This window comes from Prionailurus viverrinus, chromosome D4, assembly GCF_022837055.1.
Source record: "Prionailurus viverrinus isolate Anna chromosome D4, UM_Priviv_1.0, whole genome shotgun sequence".
NCBI lineage: Eukaryota > Metazoa > Chordata > Mammalia > Carnivora > Felidae > Prionailurus > Prionailurus viverrinus.
The window spans coordinates 84,787,931-84,804,478 of NC_062573.1; the positions used below are offsets into that span (position 1 = coordinate 84,787,931).

General features: G+C 59.0%; 1 long non-coding RNA gene across 1 annotated transcript; it reads left to right on the top strand.

The window, feature by feature from the left end:
• The first annotated feature begins 457 nt into the window (after window positions 1-457).
• On the top strand, window positions 458-3,476 carry LOC125150024 (uncharacterized). Its single transcript, XR_007146148.1, has 3 exons — window positions 458-578; window positions 852-933; window positions 3,287-3,476. It is a non-coding gene; the product is annotated as an uncharacterized LOC125150024 (long non-coding RNA).
• The last annotated feature ends 13,072 nt before the right edge of the window (window positions 3,477-16,548 follow it).

Genomic DNA, 16,548 nt, shown 5'->3' on the forward strand with positions numbered 1-16,548 from the left:
GGCAGGGCTGAGACTTCCTTAAGAAGACCCTCACGTCAATGTCACCAGCCCACTCCCGTGGTCGCTTGTGGGGACCCTGCCCTCCTCCCACCTGGGAGCCCAGGAGGCTCCCACCCCGCAGGTGGATAGGGGACCAACATGCACTCCGGCCAGTTCCTGGGGACCCTCTCAATTTCAGGGTTTCCTTCTTATACCTCAGAACACAAGAAGCAGTACGTGTGGACGGGAGATAAGGTGGTCTTTCCCCAACAGGAACCCTGGGGGCCCCGGTGGACACGGAGGCCCTGCAAGGAGGACCCACCTGGGAGAGCAGTGGCTTCCGGGAAGGACCGTCTCCTCTGCCCGGACTTCAAGCGCTGCCCCAGCTTTCCAGGAACTGATCTTATCTTTTCACATAAAAACAGCCGTTTTTCACGAACTATCTGCTGGGACTCAGCTCAGCTCAGGAAGCGTCGGCCACAGGAAAGGGGAGTCGTGTCGGTGGTTAGAGGGGGTGGCAGGAAGGCGCCACCTAGTTCAGAGCTGGGCTTCGTCGTGCTGTGTTTTGGGGAAAGGAGACTTTTGGCTCGTCAGCGAGGGTAAACTAAGTGCCCGCTGGAGGCCAGGAGGGCACTCTGGGGTGGCGGGGGGGGGGGGGGTTGGCCTCTGCCCTGAGCGCTGGCGGCAAAGCCACAGGCTGTGGCGGCTCAGGGACAGGGAGATCTCCATCCTGACCCATCCAGTGCTCGGCCTTCCCTCTCCCTTCTGCATCGCGTGGGGGCCGGGCGCGGCTCTCCGTTCCCCGATCCCGTGGGCCCACCGTCGTGTGCCCACAACGGCAACGTCTCCTACCCCTCACCTGTCGCCCGCAGTGCCACAAATGCGCCCCAGAGAAGGAGGGACACGGAGGTCACCCCACGTTCCGGGACACTACGCCACAGGCAGTGTCAACAGGTAAGTGGCACAGGCGGGTTGTGTGTGCCCGTGCTGACGTCGTACACGGCTCCTCCTGGAAGGATCTCCAAGCACACTTTCTACGTATGTGTGGCTGCCGCTGGGCCTCTCGCAATCCCAACACTCGGGTCTAAACTGGTTCCCGTTGTATCATTTGTTTGTTTGGACACGGCCGGTTGTCTCGCGCTTACACGCTGCACCAGCAGACGAAAGTGTGTGCCCACGGGGTCCTTGCCTCCCTGGCCCCCGCGCCTGAGAAGTAGCGAGTCTGAGACCTGAGACCCACAGGGACTCAGGCTGGGTGGGGGTGGTGAAAGCAGAGCCTGCGTCTCCAACCAAAAGGCGCGTGAACTCCTCTACCGCACGTTTGTATCTTGGGTGTCGTGTGCGCGAATCTTAGATCTCATCGGCGAGTGCGAACGGCTTTCCAGGGTGCAGAATGCTCCCTAAGCCCTTACACACGAGGGTGCCTCGCGAGCACTGCCCCCCGCCACCAGCCCCCCAGTGGCCGCCCGGGCAGAACCAGCGCCTTGTTGGGAACCGGCCAGGGCTGTCCACCGTCCCATCCCGACACCCCAAGTCCCAGCAGGGAGGACGCGCGGGGGCCGTGATGAATGTCCGTGACGGAGCGCACGGACCGGGCTAGCCGGGGCTCTCCAGGGAAAGAGAAGCCTGGAGAACACACACAGAGACGGTGTCACCCTGAGGTCCTGGCTCACGTGCTCTGGGAGGGGACCAGTCCCCCCGTCTGCAGAGGCAGCTGGAGGCCGCAGAGAGCGGACGGTGTAGCTCCCGTCTGAAGGCTGACAGCTGCCAGAAGAGGGCGTTCCAGCCCCCTCCCCCTCCCCCCTCCCCCCCCCGTTTCCCTCCCCCACCTACCACCCCTCCCCCTCCTCCTACCTCCCCCTTCCCGTCTACTCCCCCACCTCCCCACCCCATCCACCCTATCCCCCTCCCCCACCGGCCCGTGTCCCCATCCACACCGCCAGGCTCCCCTGCAGACACAGTGGCAGAGCAGCTGGAGAAGACAGGCCGCCCTGTGCCCACATCTGGGGGTCCCAGGCTGTCCCCAGAGCCAGGTGCCCTGCAGCTCCGGAAGGCCCGTCCTGGGAAGCGGGAGCGACGTGAGGGTTTGCAATGGGCGGCCCATCCCGTCGAAACACACACCTGCAGTCAGTCTTCACTGAGCTGCTCCAGAGGAGGCCCACCCAGAGCCCCGGGGGACCGGCCGCTTGCTCAGGACCCTCCCGTTCCTCAGTCAGGTGCTCTCCGTTCTCCCCAGCAAAGCGACAGGTCTGCTCCCTGCCTGGAGACGCCGAATGCGGCTGCACGGACAGAATCCCCTGCCCCTGATCACCCGGGCAGACGGCACCACACGCAGGGTTCTGCGTCCAGACGCCCGCTTGCCTGTCCCGTTCGTGGCCGCTGACCTGAGCTACGTAGGAAAAACTAAAATAAAACAAAGACAGGTTCCCAGCACCCTTCGGGAGCTGGTAATTCTATCCATCATCCATGTGCCAGGCATCATTCCCCAGCAGCTGGGAGGGAAGACAGCTTAATCTCCTTGAACCTGCATAGTATCTGTGCCCCGTGACTATATAAAGGTGCAGCTGGGCAACATGTCACGAAAACATTCAGTCCTACGTAACGGGGTGTCAGATGCCTCGCGGGCTTCCCTGCATTTCCAGGACGCACCGCGAGGAAACCCCGGGGGCACCGATTCCACGTGCTGCTCAGAGAACACAGCAGCCAGGCCCTGCCTCGGAAAGCTAGGACTCCCAGTCTCTATTCTGGGAAGAAAAGGACAGGAAGGCGGGAAATCTGGTGATGGACGTAACGAGCCAGAAAACACATGAGGCCTAGAAAAGTCAGTCGCTCGGGCCATGGGGACGTTCTTGTCGGTCCCGGTATTTCTTGGAATGACACTTGACTCTGGACACCGTGGAGGCTGGGGTGCTGATCCCCCACCTCCCACAGTTGAAAATCCACACATAACTTTTGGCCCCTCCCCCCAAATTTTACTAACAGGCTACGGTCGAGCAGAAGCCTTGCCAACTGCGGAAAGGTCGGTTAGCGCTTGCCTGAGCACATTGGGTGCACGACGTGTATCATACGCTGCATTCCTACAGTAAGGCCAGCTGGAGGTAACGGAATGTCAGTAAGGAAATCGCGAGGAAGAGAAAGGACGCCTAGGGTCCGTGCTGTGAAAAGCCGCATATAAACAGACGCGTGCAGTTCCAACCCAGCTAGTTCAAGGGTGGCCGCAATTCAGCGCCCGTGCTGCTGGGCTGGTTTCCCCCTAAAGCTTTTCTACCTGCTGCCACGTGCTTTTTCTTTGTAATTTCTGCCACAGACAGTTTGGGCAAATCGCTGTGGAGCCGAAGCCAGCAGAGAGAAGACGTGCCCAGGAGGGGAGGCCCAGCTGCCCTTGGGAATGGACCTGCTCTTCCTGCCCCTGAGCTCCTGCCCCACACCAGGCTCGTGCACACCGTCCTTTAAGGGGCGCCTGGGTGGCGCAGTCGGTTAAGCATCTGACATCAGCCAGGTCACGATCTCACGGTCCGTGAGTTCGAGCCCCGCGTCAGGCTCTGGGCTGATGGCTCAGAACCTGGAGCCTGTTTCCGATTCTGTGTCTCCCTCTCTCTCTGCCCCTCCCCCATTCATGCTCTGTCTCTCTCTGTCCCAAAAATAAATAAACGTTGAAAAAAAAATTTTTTTTTTAATTAAAAAAAAAAAGCCATGGAGAAGGGGTCATGCTAGGGTCCATGGCTACTCATCACCCGCTACTCTAGACAAGAAGGTTGAATTAGTATCTATTCTCCATAACCAATTACCCTATACTTAGTGGCTCAAAACGATGATCCTTTATCACCTCTCCTGCTTCCTGGGCGTCAGGAATTTGGGCAAGAGGTGGCAGAGTGGCTTGTCGCTGCCTGCTGGCATCTGGGGACTCAAAGTGGCTTGGAGAGCATCTGCATCCCTTCCCTTCTAGGGTCGGCAGTCCATGCAGGCCACTGGCTATGAGCCTAGCTGGGCTTTTGGCTGGAACTCCCATAGTTGGACTCCACATGTGCCCCTGGCTTCCTCCCAAGATGGTGGCAGGGCCTTAAGAGCAATGTTCCAAAAGGAGGAGAGCCAAGAAACCATGGCGGAAACGGTTTTGACCTTGGTGATCTCGTTCCCACAGGTGCCCAATACCATTTCCGCCATGTTCTACTGGAGACAGTTACAAGGCCTGCCGGCTCCAGAGGGAACACAGAAGGCCTGCCTGAGTGGAGGAGCCCAGCGTTCTATTTATTGTAAGAAGAGCATGGAGGGTGGTACGTAGAGAGGTTCGAGCATCTTTAGAAAATAGGATCTACCACGATGACGGACAGGCAGGTGCCTGATGAGAATTCCATCCCCCGGGGTCAACGCTACGCACACGCCATGCCCATCAATGCTTTCCTAATTCTCTCTGAGTCCGGTCAGATTTGGAGCCCAGCTGAGTCAAGAAAACATTCTTTATATGATTCAGCCCAATCAAGAGTGCTTTCTCTAAGATTCATATCCAGAATTTTTTAAAAGGAAGAAAAACAGCCAAGACTTCAAGGTGGCCCTTCTGAATCATCACCGACAACGTCCAGGCCAACTAGTGATGGGAATCCCTGCGGGTTATGACAAAGCCATCATGAGCGAGGCCTGGCTTGTTGCTCTACACCGCCCGGGTCTGCTCAGAGGAGACGCTCATCACAAGCTCGTCACCCACTGAGAGAGGCCAGTGGTGACCCACCAGGGGAGCCGTCTGTGCAGCCGGGCGGGAGCTGGCTCTGGACTGAGCTATTCCGTCAGCACCCCGCCCATCAGCCAGATGCCCGGATTGTCACTGGCAGTCAGTGCCAGTGTCACTGGCAGATCAGGAGGGTGGGCTGGCATGGCGGGAGGTCCCAGGCCCGCCTCCGGTGATGGGCACGGCCCGGCTGCACCTGGAAAAGCCGGATTCCCGGTGATGAGATATTCCTGCCCCCCCCCCCCCCACTGATGGCAGTTTTCAGTTGGCGAAGTCTGACCACAAATCCAAAATTCCATTCTGACAGCTACATCCTGTCTCCGAGCTTCAGCACAAGGGACACTGTGTGCTCCTCGTCAGCTCACAGGACTGGGTACGCAGAGGGGAAGATCACAACCACATACGATCTGCATCAAAGTCGCCGAGGTCCCAGGCCTGGGCACCCTGCCTGCAGGCTTCCGTCCTGCACCGCGCAGACGGCACTCTTGTCAGTCCATCACCGAGGCCCGACTCTGGCTGCACAAACACTCAGATTATTTGCCTCGCGCCCTTCTGCAGAAGCAAGTCTGAGAGACCCAGGGCCGACGAGAATCTATCCTTCTTTCTGGCAGAGTCTTACTTGCCTTAAAAAAAACACCGACACAGGGCCGCTCCCGGAAGAACCACTCGCTGTCGGGCATTAATCAGTTCTGCAGAAAAGCCACCAAGGACGCGCTCTGTTGCCAGGAGGCGGCTTTGAACTCCAGCTGCCTCAGCTAGGGGACTGTTTGATAGCAGAAAACAATCCACAGCCAGAGAAGGGATGCGTCTGGCTGAGGATATTCGTGAACGTTCCCCAGGAGGCAAGAGCAGGAAATAACGTTTCTATCTAATCTCCTCTCTCCCTGAATTGTCAGCTTCTGCCTGGTGCTGACTGGGAGCAGAGATAAGTAACAAGGATGGGAATGCAGGGGTCACAGGTGAGGCTGAAGCATTTCACTCCTTAAAGACTCGGAACAAAAACACAGAGCGCCAGACCTCTCAAGACACCCGGCAGGAAGTGGCGGGCCGGAACAGGTTGCGGAGGAAAGTCATCCAAGGGCGCACGACCCGGGAGGGGAATGGTGGCACCCGGGCCGCGCCTGCTCGCGTTCACAGGTGGGATCCTGGAGGGGCCCGGCAGCACGTGCCGTGGGCAGGTCACCTGCGAGATCCCCTGTCTACCAGGCGGGCGCTGTTTCTCCCCTCCAGGCCCACGGCATCGTGGGCGGGGCCTTTGCGGAGCCACACCTCCCGCAATTCACTAAGCCCGTGCAAAAGTCCCCAAGCCCCGCCCTCCACCTGCTGGCGGAAAGTGTGCGGGGAAGGTGGGATGAGAGTCCTGGCCCAGGGATCAAAGTGCAGGAGGAGTTCTGGAGGGAAGAGAATAAACCCAGTGGGGTCGTCAGGTCCACCGGAGTTGGTACCAGACGCCCCACGGCCCGAGCTCTAGAAATGCAAGGCGACGGACAACTTCCAGGCAACTGCCAGCACCGCATTTCCTTTTAATGTAAATATTTATTGTCTTTAGCGATTTAAGCTCCATAAACCCTGCTTGACCTTCAGAGGCCACTCACTGCCCAGGTGGGTGTCTCCTCGCTCAGGCTTCTCCTGCCATCTGATTTGGTGGCGACCCCTCACCAGGATCCAGATGTCACCACATCGATGCCCAGCCACGAGCAGGGGCGTCCCCAGGACCCCACAGTTCTGGCCAGCCGGCTGCGGGTTCGGGGACTCCCACCACCCCGTCGGGTTTCATAATTTACTAGCAAAACTCAGATAACTCAGGAAGGCATTCTATTTAGGGTTAAAGGAAGTTCGTTTTACTATAAAGGCTACGAATCAGGACCAGTGAAGGGAAGAGACTTACCAGCCGCGTCGGGGAGTTCCCAAATGGAGAGCTTCGTGTCCTCAGGCTCCGTCCCCTCCCTCCCCAAGGTGGGGCTGTCGTCTCGGGGCTCAAAGCCCCAGCGCCCTAATCCTGAGGCTGGTCTTCCAAGTGCGACCAGTGCCCAGCCCGAGGCACCTCATCAGCGTCATCTCCGGTGTGGTGCAAGGACCCACCTCAAATAGCAGCACCCCTATCGCTCGGGAAACCCCGATCATTTGGAGGGTGCTGGCCAGCAGCCAGGGACAGAGGCCGGCCCCGTCTTTGCGGGACGACACGTTTCAACCCCCAAGCTCAGACCCCAAGTCCAGTCTTTCTGGAACCCTGTGGATGTTTCTACCAAGTTCAGTCGCTACAGTGCCAGGCTCTTCTCCCTGCCCTCATCTCGCACGACCCCTGAGAAGAAAGAGTGGGACCTGGGTTTTGGCCAAGGCACCTGCCACCTCCCTGCCTCCCTGTCCCTAACCTGCCATCCCATAGCCATCCCCCAAGCCAGGCCTGATGCTCAGTGCTTGGGGCCCATGATCAGTCGTGTCCTCAATCACTCGTGCGATCGTCCCTGGCTCCCCCTCTCAGACTCATTCTGAAACCCAATCTCTGGTCCTCTGCGTCCCACCTGCTGGGCGGGCCGTTGTCACCTGCACCCGGCAGTCTTCCTCGGAAACCTGGGGTCACCCCGGGGGAGTCCTGAGCCCCGTGACCTTCCTTGTCAATGGCACCCACGAGTGATTCCCCATGAATTTGCAGACGGTGTTACATTGTAGACGACCCCATCCTTTTAGTCCGGTCTTTCTGGAGCCCCTCAGATGTTTCTCCCTAAATAGATGCATAGTAGCCAAGTTTGCCGTCAGCACCAAAATAAAATAAAATAAAATAAAAGCTCTATTTTCGTCTCTAAAATTTGACGTAGGTTTGAGTTATGTGTCTTTTCCGCATCTTCGTTTGTGGCGGTATCGATGAATGCAGTCTCAGCTGGCTGTGTTCCTGCCCTGTTCCGGGTGGTCTGTCAGATCTCTATCTGACAGAAGCAGAGCTCCGTGTCGGGAATGGAACAACCTGGGAATCTGAGCAAACAACACCGGAGACGGAAGCGGAAGACTCCCTCACCTCCTTCTTCTAAAGGCACCAGGCAGCCTCCGTGTGACCGCCACACCTCAGCGCCCAGCCCAGGGTGACCAGGGTGACAGGACGCACACGCACACACGGGAATGCCTGCCTCCTCTCCATATTCGTTCTGGTGGATGTTTAAGCCGCTTTCATTTTTTTGGTATTTAACTTGTCCCCCGGAACCATGTCTTCACCGCATTTCACCATGAATCTTTGACGTGTATTAGAAAAGATGTGCCAACCTCCCAGGTTTGTCGCCATCGCCAGAAATGAGGTATTGCATCAGCAATCCTGCATCAAACGTTGGCATCACAGCCTCCCGCCAAGGGGCACCCACGGCAGGAGGGTATCGGCCCTGGGGACCCAGCCCCGGGGAGGCCCAACACAGCACTCCGCCTGGGGCTCGTGGGTGCCGCACAGGGTCACAACACCCAGGACGCTTTCAAAACAGACGTGCCTTCTTCCTGGACTTCCTTCCAGAAAGCCGTTCTCCACAAACCATCCTGATCTGATTATAATCGCACACCATCACGGGCTTGGAAAAGCGTTATCTCTTTAATTGAAAATGATGCAGAAACCCCTTTTGTTTCAATCTCTGTTGCTGCTGACCCTCTAAAGTATGCCAGAAAGAAATGCCTTGAGGTGCAGTGTACTTCCTGTGGCGGTCAAGGATCCTGGGGGGGGGGGGGGGGAGCCCCACCCCCCGCTCTGCTGACATAACGAATGCCCACTTTGTAATCCTAGAACTGCCACCGGAAGGCATGGGTGGCTGACAAGACATCCTAGAAATTCCCTTGCTTGTGTTTAATAAATCTCTTGGACCACCTTCCCTTCTGAACCTTCAGTTTTCCCACAAGCAGTGGGAGCAGCACAGGCCAACTCAAGTCCCTGGGATGCGTGGTGGTTGGTCTCGTGCGCCGTGTTGCCGCAGATGATTGGGGTCTGTCTGTCTTCAATGGAGTGCCAAATGCATAGGGCGGGGGCCCGGGCTTTGCAGGACACGTGTGAGAAGACATTCGGAACCTAAGACTTGTATCTCCTTGCGAGTTTCAGCCTATGGTATGCGGAGTGTGCACAGGGTAAAGACAAAGAAACAATAACCATCGATAAAGACGGTGTGTACTGTCTAATGCTGATTCCGACCTCACGTGAAAATGGCTGGCCTTCTCTGTTCAAATTATCTGGGCACCTGGCCCCAAACTCACCCACTCAGACCTTGAAATAGGGCCCAAAGTGCAGGTGCCAGTGAGACGTGAGAACGCCAGGTCTCCAGCCTGGGGAGCCTTAGGTCTTGCTGCCCAAAGATCCGGAGTGGAAGGGCTTTCTCGCGCACATCCCTCCCAGGAGCCCCACGTGGGGGGACTGGGCTGAAAACTATTGGCCCTCAGGCCCGTTTTGACTTTAAGAAAGCCCCTTCCCACCCAGAGCATAGCCCCATGGCACTGCGTACTGGGATGTTGTCATTTATAATAAGAAATCTATATTGGCGGGGCGCCTGGGCGGCTCAGTCGGTTAAGCATCCAAGTTCAGCTCAGGTCATGATCTCACGGTTCATGAGTTCGAGCCCCACTTCGGGCTCTGTGCTGACGGCTCAGAGCCCGGAGCCTGCTTCAGATTCCGTGTCTCGCTCTCTCTCTCTCTCTGCCCCTCCCTTGCACGCACTCTGTCTGTCTCTCCTTCAAAAATAAATACATATTAAAAAAATAAAAAGAACCAGGTTGAGCTATAACACGGACGTTGTGATTATGGGATTTAAAATACGCAGGTGTCATGGGGACCTCCAGTCTATTGCTGGTCGGTCAGAAGAACAGGTGACAACCAGGACCTGTGATTGGCCCCTGAGGTTGGGGGTGGCAGGGTGGGGGACTCAGAGTCCACAAGCTCTTGAACTGTGGCACCTGACATTGTCTCTGGGTGGACGGTGTCAGAATCGAGTTGGATTGTAGGACACGCAGCTGGTTTCACAGAACTGCTTGGTGATGTAGGGAACAGCACCTCCCCTGCCATGTTGGAATTGGGTGACCAGCTGTGAGCATGCCCTTGTCAGAGCCTGGTGTCCCTCCATCCATCCATCCATCCATCCTGGACCAGAACGTATGCTTCTGATCTGGCTCCTGGTCTTTCCCAAGCCCGGCTCCTGGGTCCTGATTCCCAGTTTCCTTGTCCACTCAACATCCTATAGACAATCTGGGGATGGCCACAGGGGCCACCTTCCTTATCCACCATCCCCTGAGACCCAGCAGTCTCTGTTACAGCCTGCCCTGGAGGTCACGACCTTCCGGACAGGTCGCTGACCCTGCGAGACCGCTGGCCAGCCCCGTAGGAGCCCAGCCTCTTTTCCAGTGCAAAGGGGAGGAAGACTCCCCCCAAAATGTGACATAACCCCTGGGAAACTGAGTCACGAGCCAGGCGCAGGAAGACTGCCTCGTTCCTCAAGCAGCAAAACGGCCTCGGCACGAGGTCGGTGTGGCCGCGGGGCCCGGCTTCCCGAGAAGAGGCGAGCAGGTGTGAACGCAGCCTGAGAGTGGAAACAGGCAGGAGGTCGTCAGGAGCGTTTTCACTGGGATCACACTGTTCATCAGCTCATACAGAAGGGTGGTCACGTCCCCGGTGATCCTGCATCACCTTTTCCAAAACCCAGGAACAAGGCAATACGATCACCGGGGTTGCTAAGATTTCAGGAGTCTGCATGTGATTCCCTTTCTTCCCTAAAGCCACATCAAAGGCCCGCATTTGACCTTCCTGCCTCTCCTGGAATACACACACTCAGCGGCAGGGCCGTGCTGGGAACTGAAATCAGTGCCTGTGGTCTGCCCCTGCCAGGCTCCTGCACGCCGAGCCCAATGCCACGCGGCCCCCGGCGCTGTACCGGTGAGGCTCCCCTGGGTCAGACGCACACCCTCTCGTGGTTAGCAGCTCTGCGGAGCAGCATCGCGGACAAACTGAAAATGGCCCATGAAACGGCTCCGGGCCTTTCAAAGAGAAGAGGGTCTATGACGAGCTTCGGGAAGGAAGCACGGCCTCGCCCGCGGAGAGGCTCGCGGCGACCACCCAGGCTTCGCACACGGCGCTCCGTGCTCAAGCTTGTCCATCGGTCTCGGGTTCCACCCGGTCCCTGAGCGGGGCCGCCTCCCGATGCGGGGGGAGCCCAGGGGGAGGGAGAGCGGTGCAGGTGGGGAGCCAAGGTGGCCGTGGTCACTGACTTTGGCCCCACTCACAGCCTTGCCCTCGAGATCCTCGTTCCCCAACGGTGACGCAGCCGCTGTCCTGACCCTCCTCCGTCTGTGAATCCCACCTTGGAACGCGGTGCAGGTTCTTGCGAGGCGCGTGGATGACCTCAAAGGTGCAGGCCGTGTGCAGATGGGAAGGGTGGTGCGCCGTCTAGCAGGGAACCAGGTTCTCACCGAGCCGCCTTGCAAGGAGCTGCCTCTCCCGCAGGCCCCGACCAGCTTTGGCAAAGTGGATCTCTCTTCCCATATTTGGCCGGGAACACGGGTTGGCAGAGCAAACGCCACGATTTTGAAATACGTGGGAGGTTATTTTTGTGAGATTGTCTGTCTTTGGTCGTGCATTCCAGAGCTGATATCAAATACCATTAAAATTTGAAAGTCAGAACATTTTCCACCAAAACTGGAGTCGTGGGAGTGACACGCAACCGTGCGGGTGGCTTGCGGTGGGGGCAACTCTGAGACTTCACCAACAAGCGGGGACTTTGTGATCAACACCGGCCGCGTGTCCGGGCCCCCAGACGCTTGTTAGAGAAGATAGAGGAGACCACCTCCCAGCGACCTGCCTCTTCATCTTTCGGGACGTCCTGTAGGCGGTGTGGCCGGTGGGGACGGGTTTACAGCTGAAAAGCTTAGTTTTACCTATTGTTACGTACGTCTTTAAACTATGTCCGTGGCCACTTGGGAAGTGGACTCTTGTGATGAAGTCACTGAAGGAAATCCGCATTCCCATTTGCCTCTGGCAAAAACATAAGCCGTTGGGAAGCGACTGGACTGGAGGAAGGTCTTGTATTGGGTGACCCGGGGTGTGGGGCCGGAGGGGAGGCCAGGACCTGGCTGGTGAGGGTCAACCAGGGCGGGTGCGCCCCAGTGCGGGCAGGCAGCTCTGGCCGGCGGCCTGTTCACCTGTCCCCGCGGCACGGCCCGCATCGGCGGGGACAGGCTCCACAGCGACTTTTCAGCACACGAAGAGGCTGGGCTGCATGTTGGGCGTGAGCAACCAGAGGCAGGCAAGTTGGGAGTCAGACACCGCCCCTCCCGTCTGCCCTGGACCGTGAGCCCCACGTCATGACAGTGTCGGTGGGGAGACAGCACGGATATGGGTCTCCATGCTGTGTGTGTGTGTGTCTGTGTGTGTGACTTTGGGCCCAATCCTCACACACCTTTGGAAAGAAATAGGTGAGGATCTCCCTGTCCGGGTCAGCAACGCACCACAAAAGTAATTCAAAGCCTCACGTGTGCAGAGCGAGATTCCGACTCAACGTGAAACGCACAGCCGTCCATCTGTCAGGGTAAAAGGTGTGTCCTCACCGCTGGCCAGCAATGGGCCACACGTCCTGAGGAAGGAGGGTGAGGGGCCAGCACTGGTGCAAGGACCCCCAGCCGCGGGGCAAGGAGCCTGAAGCTTTGAAAAGGATGGGCTCCAGAGGCCCCCGGGGGCGAGGGCGGGCTGACGTCCGCAGGGGCGGCAGGTGCAGGGGGGTGTGATGCGGGCCAGGCAGAAGTGGGTCAGGATTTCTTTCTACGCAACTGAGAACATCAGGATTCGGAGCGGATTCTCGAGCCCGGCTCACAGCGGGATTCTCCTGAGGGGCCTGTGGTTGTGTCCCTTCCCCTGCAGGGTGATCTCCCAGGGGAAGAGAGCAGCCTGTGGGCGCACAGGCGGGCTGACCTCCACCCCCAGGCCCCGGGCTGCATTCAAGCCCAGAGGAGGCAGACGGCCAGCACCTCCTGCCCTCCATCCCCAGGTGAGTCACCAGGGCCCAGCAAGTGGCCCTCCACTGCCTACTCACCCTCCCGCGTCCCCAGAGTCCCTGTCCTCCTGAGACACGTGGGCCGGTGGCTGGAGGTCACTTCTCCCGAGCCGTTTCTGCGCCGCCCCTGGAGGACCCTGCGTGGGCGAGCCCGCCGTCATCAGACTCGTACTAAAGACCCACCTGGGAGCAAATCCCGAGTCCCGGTCAAGGGCTCGGCTCTGCCCTCGCGCTCGGGAAGTGTTCAATCAAATGTCCACACCTGGGCCCCGTGATTTCCGGGAGCCCCTGCACCAGGGACGGCCAGATGATAGCAGTCCCGCTGACCGGGGAGGGACGGAGGAGGGAGGCCTGCCCGAGCCCTGAGAGTGGGGCCCTAGGTCCGGTCCCAGACGCCACACCACACCACACCACACCGTCTGTCCTTGGAGCCACCGTGCAGCTGGGACCGAGGGCCCTGACATCCCAGCAGGCGGCCTTCGCGGCCCGTCTAGTACGAGCCGGCGGAATGCTCCTCACGGAACCTCATGGGTCCCTCTTTGGGCGGGGCTGCTTTCGCCTGCAGCCAAGAAGAGAGAAGGTGGCTGGTGGCCAAGGACAGGGGTGGGCTTTGCAGGTGGATAAATCCAAGGGATACGTTAAATGTTCTGTGGTCACGAGACCTAGCCTGGTGTCCCAGACGCTGGCGTTGGAATCGTGACTCAGCGGATGGGCTGGCCCATCCCAAATGACACAGGGTTGGCGTGTCCCCCGAGGCAGGGGGCTGGTGACGACATGGCACCTGGAGTCTGCCTCCCCTCCCCACACACGTGTGTGTTCTCTCCCAGCACCTCTCCTGCCCCATAGCCAACTTCCTCCTGCAACCTGGCCAGGGCTCCCCAAAACTCCCAGCTGAGCGGATCCCTGCCCTCAAACACTTCTCTTCCCGTCTCTCGCTTCCCCCTGAGTGTCTGTACCGAGCCCCCCCCCCACAACATGATGTGGTGGACTACTTTATGCTAAGCTGTTAATGACTGATAGTGGGACACTGGGCTGCCCAGGACCACAGTCGTCACGTGGGTCAGCCTCCGCGGTTACAGCTGAGGGAAGTGAGGCTCCAGTCACATGTCCGGTGGGGGCGTGGTCTAGCACCCCCCTGCCGTCCCTGTGACAGCTCGGGTAACGTTTTCCCCGTGCGTCAAATATATCGTCATCCAGCTGAAACCATCTTGTTTGCAGACAGGACCAGGACAGGGCCCTCACAAATGCATCTTGGGCAGGAATGCTCTCTGGGGGCCCCTCAAGCCCCAGTCCCCCGTTCTGTCCGCGGACACACCGGCCTTCACCTGGCCCCCCGCCCAAATACAAGGGGAGCTGCAGATTCTGCGAGCGAGAGAGGGTCTTGCCCTCAGCCTCACAGGCTCCAGAGCAGGAACGACAGTGTGCTCAGCCCTCAGCGAGCGAACAGAGACACCGTGCGGGGCGCCCTCCAAGGTGGGAGAGGCCGAGGGTGGGGGACACTTCTTGGCTTGGCGCTAAGCCTCCTGCTGAGATGCTGCGGATGGGGGGGCGCAGGGCCTCGGGCCCGTCACTCCTGCAGCGTCCCCTCTGCACGCGGGGTCCGCCGATGCGCGAGCATGTGGTCTGCATGTGTTTGCAGGGGCTGTCGGCGTGGGACCCGCTGATCAAACACATCGCAAGACTTAGAAAAAACACCAAACTGGAAACTGTCATTAATAATCTGATTTTTATCTTTGCAAGGCTTGGGCCCCGAGGTATCAGGCTTCCATATTATCACATTTCAGTCAAGCTTCCACCGCTCCCTTGACATGATGTTTAATCTTCTCACATCAAAGGGAAGGGCCCGGCTACAGTTGTTGGCTTTGCGCTCTGCTCGGGCAGGGAAGCCCACTGCTCCCGGGCAGACAGGCCGCCCCTTCCCACCTCCAGGCACCCAGACACTTCAAAGCTCTTTCCCCACATTTCCTAAAGAAAAAAAAAAAAAAAAGCAAATGAACGAAAAGCGAGGGGCAGGGAGATCAAGGGAAAGGATTCTTGTTACGTTTGTTTTCCAAAATGTTTCATTTTATTAAGACGGTGGAAGTCGGATCCCGTGTGTGCCTTGGGGTGTGGACGTGAAGGTGTCTACGCTATTTCACTCTCATAATGAAAGCAGGACGGCTTGCGTTCATGTAACCTCTTGTCTTCTAGGAGCCCAGGAGCTCCGGGAACTTTGGGAGGAGAGGAAAGTGCAGCCGTGTCGTCGTATTCCAACCGTGTGGCTCCGAAAGGACACGAAGGACGCAGTCTCTGTCTAGTTACCCTGCTCGGTGCGTGGCCACCTTCACGGAGCCCCTGTCTGCCCTCCGCGACGACCCGCCTGGGCCTCAAGGGCTCCGCGCTCCTCGACGGCTCCCAGCTCCCACCCCTACCCCCCGCCAGTCCTGCCCTGCACATCTGAGGGTCCAGGGCGTCCAATCTCCAAGGCCAACCAGGAGATCCTCCTGTGCCCGCCCACACACCTGCAGAGCACTGGCCGTTGTCCACCCTGAGACATGCTCACTGGCATCGGGAACCCACGCAGTCACGCGACCCCCAAGGAGAAGAGCTCAAAACCTAAGTATTCAGCCCGTCCATCCAGATGTGACGGGTGTGAAGCAGCCGATCTAGGAGACACCTACTCTGGTTTCTCAAGGAAACGGTGATGAATTCGGCCACAGCCAGCCCGTCTCCTCGTCCCCTCTGAGCAGGGAGAGGTGTGGCCTGGACAGCCGCGGCCCGGCCTGATGCGGAGTATGTTGGCGTCGGGGGACCTGACCCCGGACTGCGGGCACGGCCCCCACCGCATGACAAGTGTTCGCCATAGTGAGGACACTGTGGGCTGTGTCTGCTGAGCGCCCCCAAAGGAAATTACAAGGACTGAGGGGTCGTGGGGACAGGGAGGGGCTGGGGAGGCTGCGACCCCGGAGGTCGGCGGCCGACAGGGCTGCGGCCGGCGTCCGACAGGGCTGCGGCCAGCGTCACGGTAAGCGGCCAGCACGGAGCTCCATCCTGGAAGGCCCAAAGATGGGATTGCGGCAGTGTAGACGCCCCCCCCCCCCCGGGGTGGCCACCTCGGCAGGAAGCCCCTCGTTTCCTGTCCGTCTCCCTGGACGGGCTGGAGCCTCTCGGGGACTCCGCAAGCTTGGGGCTGCAGGGGGGGGGGGGGTGCGGAAGGAGCTCCCTGCCACGTCCACACCGTTTCGCCCACGGCTGAAGCTCAGAAAACGCTTGTGAAGCGACAAGTATGGTCACAGAGGCAGCGCGCGTAGGTCAGGTCGTGCGTGAACTGCCGCTGGGGGTGTCAGAGCCCCGCCCGCTCCCTCGGTCCCCTCGCACTGGGACAGGCTCGCGCCTTCCCGGCCAGACACACGTGCCCTTCAAGGCACGCGGGTCGTCTCCACTGAGGTACTGGTAACGTCCACGATACTGACAATGAGCAGCCGGCTGCCTTCCGCTGCGCCTCCGGGTTCGGCCCCCACGCGGGCCATCCAACCCCCTCGGGCCATGAGCCCCGCCTCCGCGAAAAGGCGAGTCAGTGTCGCGAGCACAGTGTGCTTACAACTCAGTTCTCCATGATGACAAATATCGGAAACGATCATGACCCAGAGCAAACATCCGCCAAGATTTGCACCTGGACCCGAGACTTTGCCGTCACTCCCGCGTGCACGGGACAGAGCTGTATGTAACTCCACCCTGTTCGTCCATGTATCCACCGGTCCTCTCCGGTTATTTCAAAGTGGGTGTTTAGGCACAGGGATGTGTGTGAGCCACAGGGGTCGAACCCCAGAGCGAGGGGGACCTGAAATGACTCTCCACGGCTACGAGCTTCCT